The sequence below is a fragment of the Silurus aristotelis genome, assembly GCF_946808225.1.
Source record: "Silurus aristotelis genome assembly, chromosome: 17".
NCBI lineage: Eukaryota > Metazoa > Chordata > Actinopteri > Siluriformes > Siluridae > Silurus > Silurus aristotelis.
The window spans coordinates 12219393-12235063 of record NC_139590.1 but is presented as its reverse complement, the minus strand read 5'-3'; the positions used below and the strand labels follow the sequence as shown (position 1 = coordinate 12235063).

The following is a 15671-nucleotide window of genomic DNA, read 5'->3' as shown; positions in this document are numbered from 1 at the left end:
CATTTTTTCTTTTACTAATACTGGCCGCAGAGCTTTTGTGTGTTTTTTTTTTTTTTGTTTAATTGTTTTTTTTTCTTTCTTAATATTGTTGTCTAATAATGTTTCAGTAGTTTCACTAATATTTAATCCGTTATCTAGGTCTAAAAATATTAGTTTCTAAAAGATTTCTGTTTATGCATCATTTTGATTTGCAGATTTTTAAGGTAAATGTTATTTTTATGTCATTTAAATCAGCAGCATGGTGAAGAGGTGAGTAGTGTCGTATGATTTGGATTAGTACAATGATTGTAAAGATTCGAGGGAACAATCATAAATCAATTAACCTTAATTATTTAGTAGAAATTAATTTTAATCAAAGAAGACCAACTTACATGTGTAAATCAATAAATTCAGATTTTTTTTAATTGATAGGAAATCATCCTATATATCTGATACATAAATAATAGTCCTCCTCCGCATCATTAGCACTTGGGAATTGACAGCCATACACAGATTTAGAACAAAGTTGTTTATATATTGCCCAGATGCCACTAAATCATATAGTATCATAGAAAATTAAACACTATCAATTATCAAAATCTCTACAGAATCCAAGCATTTATAAACCGAATGCTTCAGTGGCCTCAGAGTGACCTTTAAAAACTTTTAGTTAGTGACCGTTTGGTAGTGAGGTAATGTTTTGGTAGTGTTATTTTTGTTATTTTTAAGATCAGATGCTACATTGCGTAGAACACATTAAAAAAAAATTCACCTCTACCTGAATTGGGTTAACTCTCTTCTCCTTCAAAACACTTTACTTCAAATCTCAATATGGAATATGCAGACCTTTCAATTGTAATATCACAAGACATGCAATATCGCATTAAAGCAGTAGCCCAGACACTTCACCTATATATTCAACATCAAATGCTAATGCATTCGGTTTTACTGCACAAGAATGACATCATTTTTAAAGAAAAAACCTTCTTGTGCCTTTATGCATTACGAAGCACCTCAGGTTTGTGTACATAGACAGTTTCAAAGCTTTATGTATGGATTATGCCATGGGTTTGCAAGTTCAGAATAAATATATGCAGAAAACCTAGAATTTGAGTCTGTCATACAGAAGGGTGAGACATTAGATTTATTATTAGCTAGGTTTGGCCATGCCTCTATATGTAATGTGGACAGTGATAGAAGACCAAGAGTTTTCTTGGCTTGGCATCTGAACAAAACATCCTAAAGCAGCATTATTATTGTCACATCTTATCACATCAGATCATCTCTATTTTTGAATCTTGGTTGTGATTTGTGACACAAGACAAACCTTTAAATCACAAGTTTTAAGTCTAGTTGTCATCACATCACCTCAGGCAGTAGAATCCAAGGGTCCAACTGCCCATCACTGGCACTGACAAACCAGTTTGAATATGTTTCTGAAGCACAGTTGTAACAGAATCCCCTTTACATGGGTAAGCAGAGTTAACATTAGCAGTTTGTCAAGACGCAAAGTACACACGCGCAGGTGGTGGGTTAACTACCGAGGGAAACAAACCCAAGGTTTAGACAATATCATCTAAGGTAGTTAAAAAGCATAAACAAGACAAAACTGAATCAGTATAAGTGTAAAGAAAGCTCCGGACAAACGCTAATCACCCAGGCCATTGATTATTAGTACGAATTGTCATTATTGCAGTTAATTTCTGATTATGACTTTGATGATGTGAGCTGAGGATCAAGAGAGTTGCAGTGACATTTTGTAAATTTTAATATAATATGTTCAGAGAAATGCAAGTGTGAATTCTGTCTGCAATATTTTTGTTTTCTTTTTTAATATATTGTGGAAAGTTTTCCAGAATTTTTTACATGGCTCCAATGTCCCCTGGTGGTCTAGTGGTTAAGATGCAGCGCTCCCACCGCTGCGACCCGGGTTCGATTCCCGGTCAGGGAACCATCCCCAGCCACTCTTAGTGCCGGTCCCAAGCCCGGATAAATTGGGGAGGGTTGCGTTAGGAAGGGCATCCAGCGTAAAACATGTGCCATATCAAACGTGCGAAGGATCCGCTGTGGCGACCCCTAACGGGAGAAGCCGAAAGTAACACCCACCACCACCACCTTTACATGGCTCCAATCCACAAAGAACTCCAATTCCCAGAACACACCACAGCCTACAAACATGGCCACCAATATATCCTTCCATTGGCCATATATAGTGAAGAAAATAAGTATTTTAACACCCTGCTATTTTGCAAGTTCTCCCATTTAGAAATCATGGAGGGGTCTGAAATATGTGAGAGACATAATCTAAAAAAAAAAAAAATCCAGAAATCACAATGTATGATTTTTTAACTATTTATTTGTATGATACAGCTGCAAATAAGTATTTGAACACCTGGGAAAGTCATTCATTCATTCATTTTCTCCCGCTTATCCGTAATTCGGGTCGCGGGGGCAGCAGTCTAAGCAGGCCCCCGCCTTCGACTGCTGCCCAATCCTCCTTACGATCCCTCCTGCAGGTGGTGAGCCCACGGGAAGCCTGAGAAAGTCAATGTTAATATTTGGTACAGTAGCCTTTGTTTGCAATTACAGAGGTCAAACGTTTCCTGTAGTTTTTCACCAGGTTTGCACACACTGCAGGAGGGATTTTGGCCCACTCCTCCACACAGATCTTCTCTAGATCAGTCAGGTTTCTGGCCTGTCGCTGAGAAACACGGAGTTTGAGCTCCCTTCAAAGATTCTCTATTGGGTTTAGGTCTGGAGACTGGCTAGGCCACGCCAGAACCTTGATATGCTTCTTATAGAGCCACTCCTTGGTTATCCTGGCTGTGTGCTTCGGGTCATTGTCATGTTGGAAGACCCAGCCTCGACCCATCTTCAATGCTCTAACTGAGGGAAGGAGGTTGTTCCCCAAAATCTCACAATACATGGCCCCGGTCATCCTCTCCTTAATACAGTGCAGTAGCTCTGTCCCATGTGCAAAAAAACACCCCCAAAGCATGATGCTACCACCCCCATGCTTCACAGTAGGGATGATGTTCTTGGGATGGTACTCATCATTCTTCTTCCTCCAAACATGTTTATGACCCAAAGGTTCTATTTTGGTCTCATCTGACCACATGACTTTCTCCCATGACTCCTCTGGATCATCCAAATGGTCATTGGCAAACTTAAGACGTGCCTGGACATGTGCTGGTTTAAGCAGGGGATATTATTTATATATAGGTTGATGGGGTGATTAGAAATAGGTGTGCCTTTTTAGTTATCAGTAAGTGTGCATGTGCCAATGGAAGGACATATTGGTGGCCATGCTTGTAGGCTGTGGTGTGTTCTGGGAATTGGAGTTCTTTATGGATTGGAGACATATATATATATATATATATATATATCAAATCCTATTCATATATAAATGATGCTTATATAAAAGATCATGGGTCATTCTCTCATGTTCATAACAATGTATTTACAGTGCTCTCTTGTTTATTCTTAGTAACTGCCTGGTCAAGATTGTAGTAGTTGAAATTAGGATACTAGTTTGTTTATTTTTGTGAAAATATAACTTTTTTTTAATTAACATGCATTTTCCTTTTGGTGCATATATATGTACAGAAATAAATATTTGGACACACTTAACAAGTACAGATACAAGTTTGGTGCTCTGTTACTACCTATTATATAATGAACCAGAAATTACAGATTATATCAATTACCCACAAATTTGTACACTGAATGTCTCAGCCATTTTTAGTGCCTAAACTTCACTCGAGAATGTTGACTTGGCTTTGCATTCAGTGGCATATAGTTTGGAAGAGTAATGATTCATAATAATACTGGTGTTACCCACAGAGGATAGATTCCATTTAAGGTCTGGTTGTTCTCAAGGTTCCATGCCTTTTTTTTTCTTGGCACTGGTTCTCTGGCTTACTGACCCTTCTTTTAAAATATGAAAGTATTCAAAAGAGCATTTAAGAATTCATCTAAATAAAATTTATGCAAAATGTTTCAGCCCTGTTCTAATTTTAAATTTTCTTTCCCATGGCTGGTGGCATGTTTTCTACTTATGAGTTACAAAAGCTACTTATTAAACATGCAATATCTATGGGATAACATGTCCCTGAGGTTATGTTTATGATCAATTCTCATACAGTATGTCCATCTGTCCTTCCCAGTATGCAAGACTTCAGGGTTCAGGTATACCAATATTTCAGTCATGGCTGTAGTGTTTGGTTTATGTGACAGTGACGGATCTGCTCTGTGATGATACCCAGCAAATAAGGCAGACAGATTTATGAAAGCAATTAGTATGCCACAATATTTGCACGTACACTTTCGATGATTTGAACAATAGCTCAAACAAGATAGACATTTCAACCTTCATATGATTATCAGGTTGGTTTGTGGTTAGTGTTGCATGTAATCAAGCATGTCTATTTGTTTTATATTTGTTTGTACAAAATGTTGTTGCTTATGCAATGACACTAAAAAGCTTATCTCTATGGGCAATGTGACAGAATATTTAGTGTAGGTTTATGAGCTACAATGGAATCATATTTTTTTCAGGCATCTTACTCACATGATGAGAAAAGCTGGCCATGCTTGAGAACATTGCAAGGCGGATTTGTTTTATTTGATTTAGTTTTTTACCTAGTATATTGTATGGCTATTTTCTCTGAGCTAGAATTTACTTTTATTGGGTGTTTTTATTTTGTTATTTCAGCTTGGAGTCAGTCGAATTTTTTCTTAACTTGGCATTTGTGTTATTGAAAAGACATTGATACTTACATTGAGCAATCCTTCATGAGTCGGCAGTAATGGTATTAAAAAACAGCCTAGTACACACCTCCAGATCACCGTATCTTAAACAATCTTTTTAAAAGCTCTTGGACTAAGAGTATAATCCGCAATAATCATTCTAAATACAATTTAGTACAGTTAGTGCCAGAAAATTTACCATACCAAATTGAAACATTATGCTGGAAATTATAATACCACAAGCTATTCTGGCCTCTATTTAGAAATCATTAGTCCCCATATTATTGATCTCTGTACACTTATCTTAAACTGTAAAAGTGTGAAAGCTGCCCAAAAGAATGTGACACAGGAGTAAAGAATCCACAAACCATCCCTAGAATATCTCTGGCACTCATTTGGTTTGCTTCCCTATTCATGCCATATTGTTAGCCAGAAGACCCTTAGCAAACAACCTACAAGCAGTTAGTTATGTGAATATGTTACATTTGTCAGCAAACATCCAGATAGACCTTCTCTCATTTCTAAAAGATAATGCTATGATCTTTTTTAATATCAACCAAACAAAAAAACTGTCATCCAGTCCAAGATTCTTCTTTACACAGGCTAATGCTATTATTCCTCAGTCAATTATTTGCATTAACCATAATTTTGGCCAGAAGTGAAAATGAACAGGTGGTCAAAACACGACAGTAGTCTGAGAGGTGTATAAATACAGCACACTGATAAATACAGTCCTTTGTGCATGCTAATTTGAGCTTAAAAGCCAAAATGGTTTTACTCTTTTATTACAAACCTGGTACTTTCCTTCTTGAAAGATTTACAAGTAATCAGCTTAACTTTCCCTGAATACAAAGGTCAGTGTGCAATCAAGTTCTATACGGATGTAAACGGTCGATTCTGATGCAAAATGTCCCAGTAATTTCCTTTTCTTTAGAAAAAACAGGGGAAATGTCAATTTGCTTGGAATAATGCAAATGCAGAAAAGGATGGAGAGGACACAAATAGAGAGAGGAAGAGAGAGAGAGAGCATCACCTGGTGAGATGTAGTCTCTCACAACCTCCATGAACAGAATTTAAACCCCATTGACCCCCTTTGTAGAACTGTGTTGTTTGTAAACGTTGGAGAAACTACCCTTGTTGGATTTTTTTTTCTTCTGTGAAAAGTAATTGATTTCTAACCTACCTGCTATACCATCTAACATTTTCCTGAAGCAAAGAAAGGTGATCTCTATTCAAGCAATTACAAACCCAAACAAGAACATGTTGCATTCAGCAGCAGAAGTATATGTATTTCCTTTTTGTCTTCACTTCATACATTCCAGTCTTCTCTCTGTAGCATCTGAATCTCCCAAAGTTTCTTCTCAGGCTGTTTCTACTCAGTTAATGGCAGAGGTGGGAAGTAACGGAGTACAAATACTTCATTACTATACTTAAGTAGATTTTTCTGTTATCAGTACTTTACTCCACTATTTATTTTTTAGACAACTTTTTACTTTTACTCATTAAATTTTTACACAAATATCTGTACTTTTTACTTCTTACATTTTCAAAACCGGCTCGTTACTTTAGTTTTAATCCACTGATTTGGTGAAATATATTTTTTTTATTTTCACTGCGTGCCGATTTAAATAAAAAAATGTAAATACATAATTACATTTCTAAATATAAAAAGGCAAAATTAAAACCTTCGGGAAAAAATACATTTATCTACGACGTCCTTTCTTTACTTAGATGTAAAATAAATTATTAAACTCCAGATAAAAATATTTTTAATCAGTAAACTTTTGTTTTATTTATGCGCCAAGTCTCAAATCAAACAGAAAATCCGCCATTTTTTTACACAATTAACCCTCTAGGTGGCGTTTTGTGGGTTTTTCCCCTCATAATGGCGACACAAACAACTTTTTACTCAAGTACATGTCAGAGCCAAGACTTCTTTACTTCTCACTTGAGTAAAAAAGTTTAATCAGTACTTCAACTTTTACCCGAGTATTTTAAAACATGAGTATCTGTACTTCTACTTATGTAAAGGATGTGTGTACTTTTGCCACCTCTGGTTAATGGCACTATCTGTGTTTGTTGTTGTTATTGTTGTTGTTGTCATCATCACATGCATAATTAGACTGTTCAAGATGCATCAAATGTCTAAAGTGCCTGTTTACTTTCTAGATGATGTAGAGATCATGCTTAATTCAGAGTCAGCTTTGCAAATCATTTTCAAATCAAGACTGCAAACGTAATGATAGTACAATGCTTTACTTTGGCTTTATATGTGAATAGAGATTTGAGGTCATTATGGTAACATTACAATAAATATATTGTAATATGTGTAGATCTATAATGATGCAGTCAAAAGTTTGGACACACCTTCTCCTTCAGTGTTTTTTCTTTAGTTTTATTATTTTCAACCTTCTACATTAATACTGAAGACATCCAAACTATGAAAGGACATGTGTGGAATTTTGTAGCAAACAAAAACGTGTTAAACAACCCAGAATGTGTTTTACATTTTTGATTCTTCAAAATTGCAACCCCTTGCTCTCTCAGTCAGCCTCATGAGAGTCACCTGGAATGGTTTTTCAATAATCTTGAGGAGTTTTCAAAGGTTTTGAGTGCTTGTTGGCTGCTTTTCCTTTGATGGTTTTGGTGACTTCACTTAATACATTTAAAGTCCTTAAGATTTTTTAGATTTGACTGATCTTCATTTCTTAAACTAATGAGGTCTTTTTTTTAACTGATTTTTTCTTGACATAATATAGATTTGTACAGTAGTTGTAGTGGCACTAATAGAATTATTGACTAACTCTGTACACACTCGTTCCTCTGCACAAGACAACTGATGGCCTAAAGCACATTAAGAAGGCAGAAAATGTCAAACATTTACTATGGACACCTGTAAACTGAAAACGATCCCAGGTAATGACCTCGTGAATCTAATGAAAGAATTCCTTGAATTTTCCAAGCTGTCATTAACTCTAAATGTAGCCAATGTGGACAATCTAAACATAAAAAAAAAAAAAAAAAACATTCCGAGTTGTTTAATTTTATTTTGAGTTATCCAAAGACACCCTGTACCACTGTGTGTCAACTTTAAAAATTACGGGCTTAAAAAATGGCTGGAAAAGTTGTGTCCCAATATTTTTGTCCAAATTGTATCTGGTTTATAAAACTTTAAAAAAATGCCAAGCAAAAAATACAAATAAATTAAGTTATGTACTGTATATTTTTAACTAATGTACAGTCCCAGTAATTTACATCTTAAATAAATATATCCAGTCAAATGTCACTAATGTAGGGGCAAATACTGTAGTGTAGTGTAGTGTAGTGTAGTGTAGTGTAGTGGTGTGTGTGTGTGTGTGTGTGTGTGTGTGTGTGTGTGTGTGTGTGTGTGTGTGTGTGTGTGTGTGTGTGTGTGTGTGTGTGTGTGTCAGAGGATCAGCATAAGACGCTGGTTAAAATGTAGTTGTGGCACCCAGTACAGAATCTGTCCTCATGCAGATGACATCACGCTTCAAAATTTGTTTATTTGTTTTATACACACATATACACACATACACACACACACACACACACACACACACACACACACACACACACACACACACACACACACACACACACACAAGTCTCTTTGCAATCTGTATATTACCATAATACTTTGCTATTCAATCTAGCTCATAGATGTCCTTGGCACCAGATTATTGTTTTTTTATTGGTGTACAACTGAGTTGCATCTCAAACTACATACAGCAGAGTGGAAGAGCAAGGACACTGTGATTGAACAAACTGATTGGCATTCAGGGAATGGTGGGGTTGCAGTTTAGCGTTTCAAAACAAATTCTTGAAGTTGGATTATTAAATTGGGTGGCACACAGATAAAGCACTTTACATTAGCTATATATTTACATTCAGCCCAAAGCTCTATCACTTATAAGAAGCAACAGTAAAGAATACATTTCTGCAGCTCTGTACTTGCCCTTCATTTGACTTAGAATGGAAAAAGTATGATACTATTTGAATAAAAGTTTCAAGAAATAACTTGACATGAATCAATGCAAGAATTAAACTTTGACTGAAAAAGGTCTCAACAAAGTTGTTCTATAACGTTTTTTTGGTACAGTTTATTATACATTAATAGTTTTAGAGCTTAATCTGTAGGTATTTGAAAGACAAACACTGTATGGACAAAAGTATTGGGACACCTGTCTTTTTTGCAATTATATCGGATGACTTGTATTTTCCATTTACTGAAACTAAAAGACCCAAGCCTGTTGCAGACATTACAGCTAAATTAGAGTTTTTAATGCTGGGATATTCCAGTATTCATGTCAATATCCCATTACGAAGGGATTCTCCTGCCCTTATGCACTGACAATGAAAAGAATTTGTGTTGATTTAAATATTTTGATTTCTATTTTCTGCTTTAAACTATGAATTTAAAAGGCTGTGAAATCTTGGTTTGTCATTTTTTCAATAAGGAAGTAACTATAAATGGAAATTTGCTAATTTGTCAAATAAATAAAAATTGTAATCGAGGACAATTGCTTTGGATGATTTTAGTATCATGCCACCTTGTCATTGATTATTTTCATAAAACACCACACCACTTTTTTCTAACACATAACATTTGTCCAAGATTAAGCAAACCTACTTGTTCCTTATAATTACTCTTCCTTTTAGGCACTATTTTAAAAATATACAAATATTCTTTTTTTTTTGGTTAACAGTCTGTCAATTTTTCCTGTTTTCCTCAGTGGACAGGGCGGCAGACACTGTGCATGTCGCTTGCCAGCCTGAATACAAATGGAGGCATGTGGGACATTCCGCTCCCTGCATACACGTGAAAGGCGTGAGCTTGAGAATTAGTGCGTGAAAGGAGTCGGTTTTGTTGGAGCTCCTGCTTATGACGCTCTCGCACATCACGCTGGAGAGACTCGCATTTTCTCGCCTCTGTGAAGAGTTGCTATTTTCGCAGCAGATGATCAGTCAAAGAAAGAAACGGAGAAAGAGATCCATGATAGCTTGTGGAGCAGCTTATAAGAGAGCAGGTTCACACTAATGACCTTGATCTTATCTTTATTAGAGAAGGCTGTTTAGCCAAGTGTGTGTCTCCTATTCTTCATCACTCCTCTCATTAAGAGTGTGTTTATTATCCTCTACAGGATAAACAAATGCCTCGCTTTGCCTCTTTGTGCCTACTATATGATCAGTTTTACTATATAGAACCATTTGATGTATTGGAGTAATATATATATCTTACTCCAGCATATATATATATATATATATATATATATATATATATATATATATATATATATATATATATATATATATATATATATATATGCTGATTGTGTATGTTAAGTGCCCTGCGCTGGGAACAGTAGCACTAAAATGTTTAAGCTTTCATTAGGACAATGAGCTCTTATTGGCAGCTCGCTGACAAAGCATCAGTGAAAGCTGTGATGCAGAGCTGGAGGTCATTTTGTGGGGAAACAAGGAGACGGCTCTGAGATGAGTTGGAGCCGAGTAATATGTATCAGTCATTCATCTGGAGGCGAACGCTGCCGTGACAGCTTTTATAGCCAAGACTCTGGGTTGGTGTCTCAGTGGCCAGTACAGTCTTTAATTGGCAGTTTGTTACCCAGTTTGTACACAGCAATGGAATTTTTGTGTGGTCATATTGATGTCTGTTTCGGCTTCATCACCGGCTTAACTGCTTTTGCTTCCATAGCTAGAACTGTAACTCTACCACAAATTCAATGTGCTTTGGGCCAGCTTGAATCAATATTGTTCCCTGCTGCATATGTGCATATATGTGTGTGTGTGTGTGTGTGTGTGTGTGTGTGTGTGTGTGTGTGTGTGTGTGTGTGTGTGTGTGTGTGTGTGTTGGCACATATTGAATTTTTCTGAATGTACGTTGACATTCAAAGCTGGCATGATAAATCCAACATCTGCTTTAATATCTACACTCAATTGCTGATTGAATTTACAAATGTTTCCATCTTTCACATACAGGTTTACATGCAGAGTCAACCGTGTTTTTTGCGCTTTCTGCAAAACTGTCACACACATGCAGCTTTGCAAGTATAACCTGCACTCAGTACACCATCTTCAGGTGAGAAGTAGGTTTAAAGGCAAATCATTTTGTCTGTCAAGCCATTGCAAGAGTATGCAAGAATATGACAAATGAGATTTGAAGTGTGCTGACATTTAAAAAAAAAAAGATAGATAGATAGATAGATAGATAGATAGATAGATAGATAGATAGATAGATAGATAGATAGATAGATAGATAGATAGATAGATAGATAGATAGATAGATAGATAGATAGATAGATAGATAGATAGATAGATTTACATTTTTAACAATTTAAGTATTCACATAACATTAATTAACTGCAATCATAATGTCAGGGGAAGGTTCTGTGTCTAACATTAAGGTGTGTGTGTGTGTGTGTGTGTGTGTGTGTGTGTGTGTGTGTGTGTGTGTGTGTGTGTGTGTGTGTGTGTGTGTGTGTGTGTGTGTGTGTGTGTGTGTGTGTGTGTGTGTGGAAATGTCCATATATGCTCACCTGTAAGCACACATTTAGCTATATGCGTTTAAGAGGGAGTGAGTACTAGAAAGTGTTTACTTCAGTAAGTGTGTGTGTGTGTGTGTGTGTGTGTGTGTGTGTGTGTGTGTGTGTGTGTGTGTGTGTGTGTGTGTGTGTGTGTGTGTGTGTGTGAGAGAGAGAGAGAGAAAACCCTGCTGCGTGGTGCACCATTCTTTGCCATGTAGAGCCAGCATACCCTGGGCTCAATGCATCTGTTCCATCCACACACACTGGGATGGTCAGGCCTGTCTTTTTAACTCTTTGCTGACATGCACCCTCACGTGCAGCACACTGAGGTCACCATTTACCTCTTTACTGACAAATGCACTCCTCACACTCCCTCCACAGGAAGTGTATTGGATGGCTTTTCGTCTGAATGCCTTACTGATTTAGTGCTTTGACTTGTACTTTACAACATCATCTGTAATGAAAAGCCAGGCTTCATGCTCTAACTGTTAGTCGTGTTACAGGTGACTGCTGCTCCCCACAATATGCACAATTTCTTTATGTTGGAGCGTTGTGTGTCATGTTATGTGCATGAATGAATTCCATTTTCGTTATACATGAATAATGAGCAGGTAAAGTTAACTTAAACGTAGGTGAGTAAGAATGAAATGGTCTCGATCTGCCTCATGAGAAAAGTCATCATTCATATGACCTTGGCTGATTTCTGATGCCTGCCAAAATAAACCTCAGATTTTATAGACATGAGATCTTGAAAGGATGACACTTTGACACACATAATGTAACATCATGAAAAGCCATAAAGTTTTGACTTCAAGGTGAAGGCTTGATAATATTTGATATTTGATATATTTGATAATATTTTGTCTGGCATATATTCAGTGCTGTATATCTAACACTTATAGGATTAGTAAAAATTTTTTGGAACATATACATAAAAATCTGGTACCATGAATTTCTTAGTTCAGTAACAAATACATTATGTTTATTAAAGTTACAGAAATGTACTGGGGCCATGTGTTCAAATATAAATTTTACTCTTACCGTCTTTCTCGCCATCACCTTCTATCTTTTATTCACACTTTTCCCCCTCTGTCTCACCCCCCCCTGTCATTCGTCCTGTTCTTATTAAAAGGCAATAAAATGCTTTCACCCATGGTGCACAGTCCCCCTAGGTAAAGTGTGCTATCACATTCACAACGGGCCATGTCCTAAACACATTTCCGGCTGAGTAATAAGTGAACTAGAGGTAATTACTGCAGCTTGTCAGTGCTTCAGTGTCCATGCAGCTTGTCTCACTTTACTTTGCTTTTAGTCTCATTTACAGCTGCTTCTACTTTATTTCAGCAGGTGTGCAAGGACAAATTGTATGATTTTTGACTACAATGTGCTAAATAAAAATAGGCAACAAAAATAAATATATTAGGTTACATCTTTTAAAAGATAAGGACAAAAAGGAAATCCTGTTAAGTCCCAGCGAGTGTCCTACCTGTGGATGAACTCCCTCACAAGCATAGCACCTGTTTAACAAATACAGCAGGACACTTTCACGCACGTGTACACACACCTGAATGCATGGACCTTGTCGCACACCGCTTTCACACACAACACACAACACACCTATCTAAAAATATACATGACGTCTTTGTGCGCATTACAAACACTCACGCACACCCCGGCAGTAGTTAACTATTCACTCCACACATTCTAGCAGCAGAAAAAGTGAACAGTTACCTGCAATGACAAACCACATCCAGCCCAGACTCTTGACAACACATTCCTCCTCTGTGACTCCAATGTCCTGCTTTTTTTTTTTTTTCCTTTTTCTTTTTCTTTTTCTCTCACTCTCTCTCCCCCCTCTGTCCCTCCGCACGGCTCGCTCTCTGCTTCCCGCACTTGTTTGAGTCTATTTTAGAGTGGATAGAGGAGCCTGCTGTGTCGGTGGCATGGTTTCGAGCAGTTTGGCAGAAGGTCACATCATCTTGTTCTGTGAGGGGAGGGTCGGATAGGAGGGAGGGGAGGGATGGAGGGAGTGAGGGAGGGAAAGGAACGACATGAGAGCGAGAGCAAGGAAAGGTAGAGTAAATGAATATGTATTAAGAAAGATGTCTAGACAGTTGGGTACGACTACATGGAGTGAGAGTGTATATTTCTATCAATGACAAGGTTCCTAATAAAAATGAGTGTAAGGTATTAATATGTAAAAAGTATGTCTTCACCTTCCATCTGTCTCCATATGAAATCCAAAGAGGTGCAAAAATGGTCCACCATATACATCGAAGAAACAGCAAATTCAAATGTGCTAATGTGAGGTCCCTCGGGAGAATACCGAAAAAAAAAGCTCAAAGTTTCTCTTGAAGATCCTGAAATTGGACTACCTGTTTTCCATCCGTGTATCCACTGTGTTCTTGATGCTGAAATTACTCCAGATGCAGGCAGGGTGTGGAGACTGGCAGACAGATGGCAGACTAGCAGCGGGCAGGGCTGCAACCACTTGTGCTCTTTTTTGCTGCAGGTTGTAACTTTGATTCTGTAGTCAAGCTTACCTCGCTTCTTCTCTCAGTAAACCAGGGTAATTGCGTAGGCTAGAGGTCGCTACAGTATTAAAAGAGGGGGGGTTTGTTTGTAGAAAAATTCTTGTCCTTGCAGTGGTGAGTGGTGTCTTGGCCCTGTGGATTACTGTGTCCGGTTTGTAATCCTGCGCCCACATCCACTCCGTGTAAGAGCAAGGGTTTGTGAGCCGTAATCATTATGTCGTAAGGATTTATCCTGCATGTCTCCTCCACTCCACCCTACCCCACCCCACCTCATTCCATCCTGCTCAGTTTCTCTCTCTCTCACTTATCCTGTTCGCTCTTCTCCCACCATGTCTCCCTCCCTCGCAAAAGTCCCACACTGTGGTTCTTATATTTCTCAAGCTCCCATGCGTTGCTCATTCCCCCTTCACTCTTTGTTTGCCCTTGAGAGATGCAACTCATCAACAGGTCTAGTAGATGATGCTGTTAGATATGGATCAATGCACACACAAACATCTATGCATATTAAAGCAATATGGTGGTGAAATGTAAAGAGAAACTGTTTGTTAATTATCAACAGGTTTTAATGAATTGAGTTTTCCATGTTTATCTTCACACACACTGTAAGTGTTAGAATAGGATGCTATGCACATGGCTAAATTTGTGCCGGGAGTAATACATGCAGCAAGTGAAAATGCCTAGAGCTATTGATTACATGTCAGAAATTTGGGCTAAGGAAAAAAAAAAACAGGCAGGAGTAATGACACAGAGCAAAAAAGAACAATCTACTTTTTTTGGAATGAGCTATAAATATCGAGCCCTTGGCAAATGTACATCATTCATGGCTAACTTTTTTCATGTGACAGGAGCATAAAAACCAAACCACAAGGTTGTTATTCAGATTCATCACCAAGAGGTTGTTTAGGACAAGCAGCAGATGGAAAAATCAGCTTGCACTTTATTGTCAGGGATGCATCTGCACTTTTAATTGACGTGTGGAAATCATGATTTGGCACAACTGTAACATGCTGTCACGTATATATGTATGTTATACATTGTATGTTGTGTATCCCGTGTTATATAATAACAACAAATAAGTTTAGAGCTCTGTTAGTTGCAGTCAGCCAGGCTGCTTTTCTAGTTTTTGCCGATCTAAATCCTTTTAGACCTTTCTTGGTTGTCCATAAAAATACAGAGAAACATTTCTGAGTTAACTGTTCAAAGGAATGTCACTTGGGAGAGTAATTGGACCCTTATCTTTTTTCTGTTCCCATTTCCTCGTTTTTTGTTTTGCACTGAATATTTGAATATTTGTGTGCTTAGATTTTTGACTCTTCAGGTGTGAAAGTGGTATAATTGTCAGCATTAATGGGTGTCGAGTACTTGTGACAGTCTTCCTATTTAGCTTTATTGCAGGTCTGACTTCTTTAAAGAAGTGTTACGAATGTTCAGGTGATGCAGTTTTTCAAAGGAAGCACTCGATCCTAGTGTGATAGTCATAATATAAAGCTGTTATAAGGAGTACCTGCACTGTTTTCTAGACGAGAAAAGACAACAAAAATCAAACGGATGTCTAACACATTCATGTTTCACCATGTATAAGAAAGAAAAGCAGCCATAGTGTAAGATAACATCAGAAAAACAGTAATAATGACATGCATGTAAAGGTGATCTTCTGTGCAGAAATGCAGCACTGTGAGCTTCACTTTGCTCCGTCCTCCAATCACAGGGTAGGTGTATTAAAAACCTGAGGGGCCTGCAAATGATTTCAACCCTCTGCTTCCCACACTACACACACGCACACACATACACACACAAGCATGAACAATCGCTCACAAACCCATTTTCTCTTCTTCGCACAATGACA

At 37.5% G+C, this 15671-nt stretch overlaps 1 protein-coding gene across 2 annotated transcripts in view; it reads right to left on the bottom strand.

The window, feature by feature from the left end:
• grin2ca (glutamate receptor, ionotropic, N-methyl D-aspartate 2Ca) overlaps window positions 1-13834 on the bottom strand; it is a 56196-nt gene extending 42362 nt beyond the window's left edge. Inside the window, exons 1-2 of one of the 2 annotated variants that reach the window (XM_083567115.1) lie at window positions 13508-13834; window positions 13023-13275 (exon numbers count right to left, since the gene is read on the bottom strand). The gene's annotated coding sequence lies outside the window, so the exon portion shown is untranslated. Of the gene's footprint in view, window positions 1-12777; window positions 12864-13022; window positions 13276-13507 lie in introns of those variants that run through there. The other variant, XM_083567116.1, reaches the window with a different exon arrangement.
• Window positions 13835-15671: the final 1837 nt, after the last annotated feature.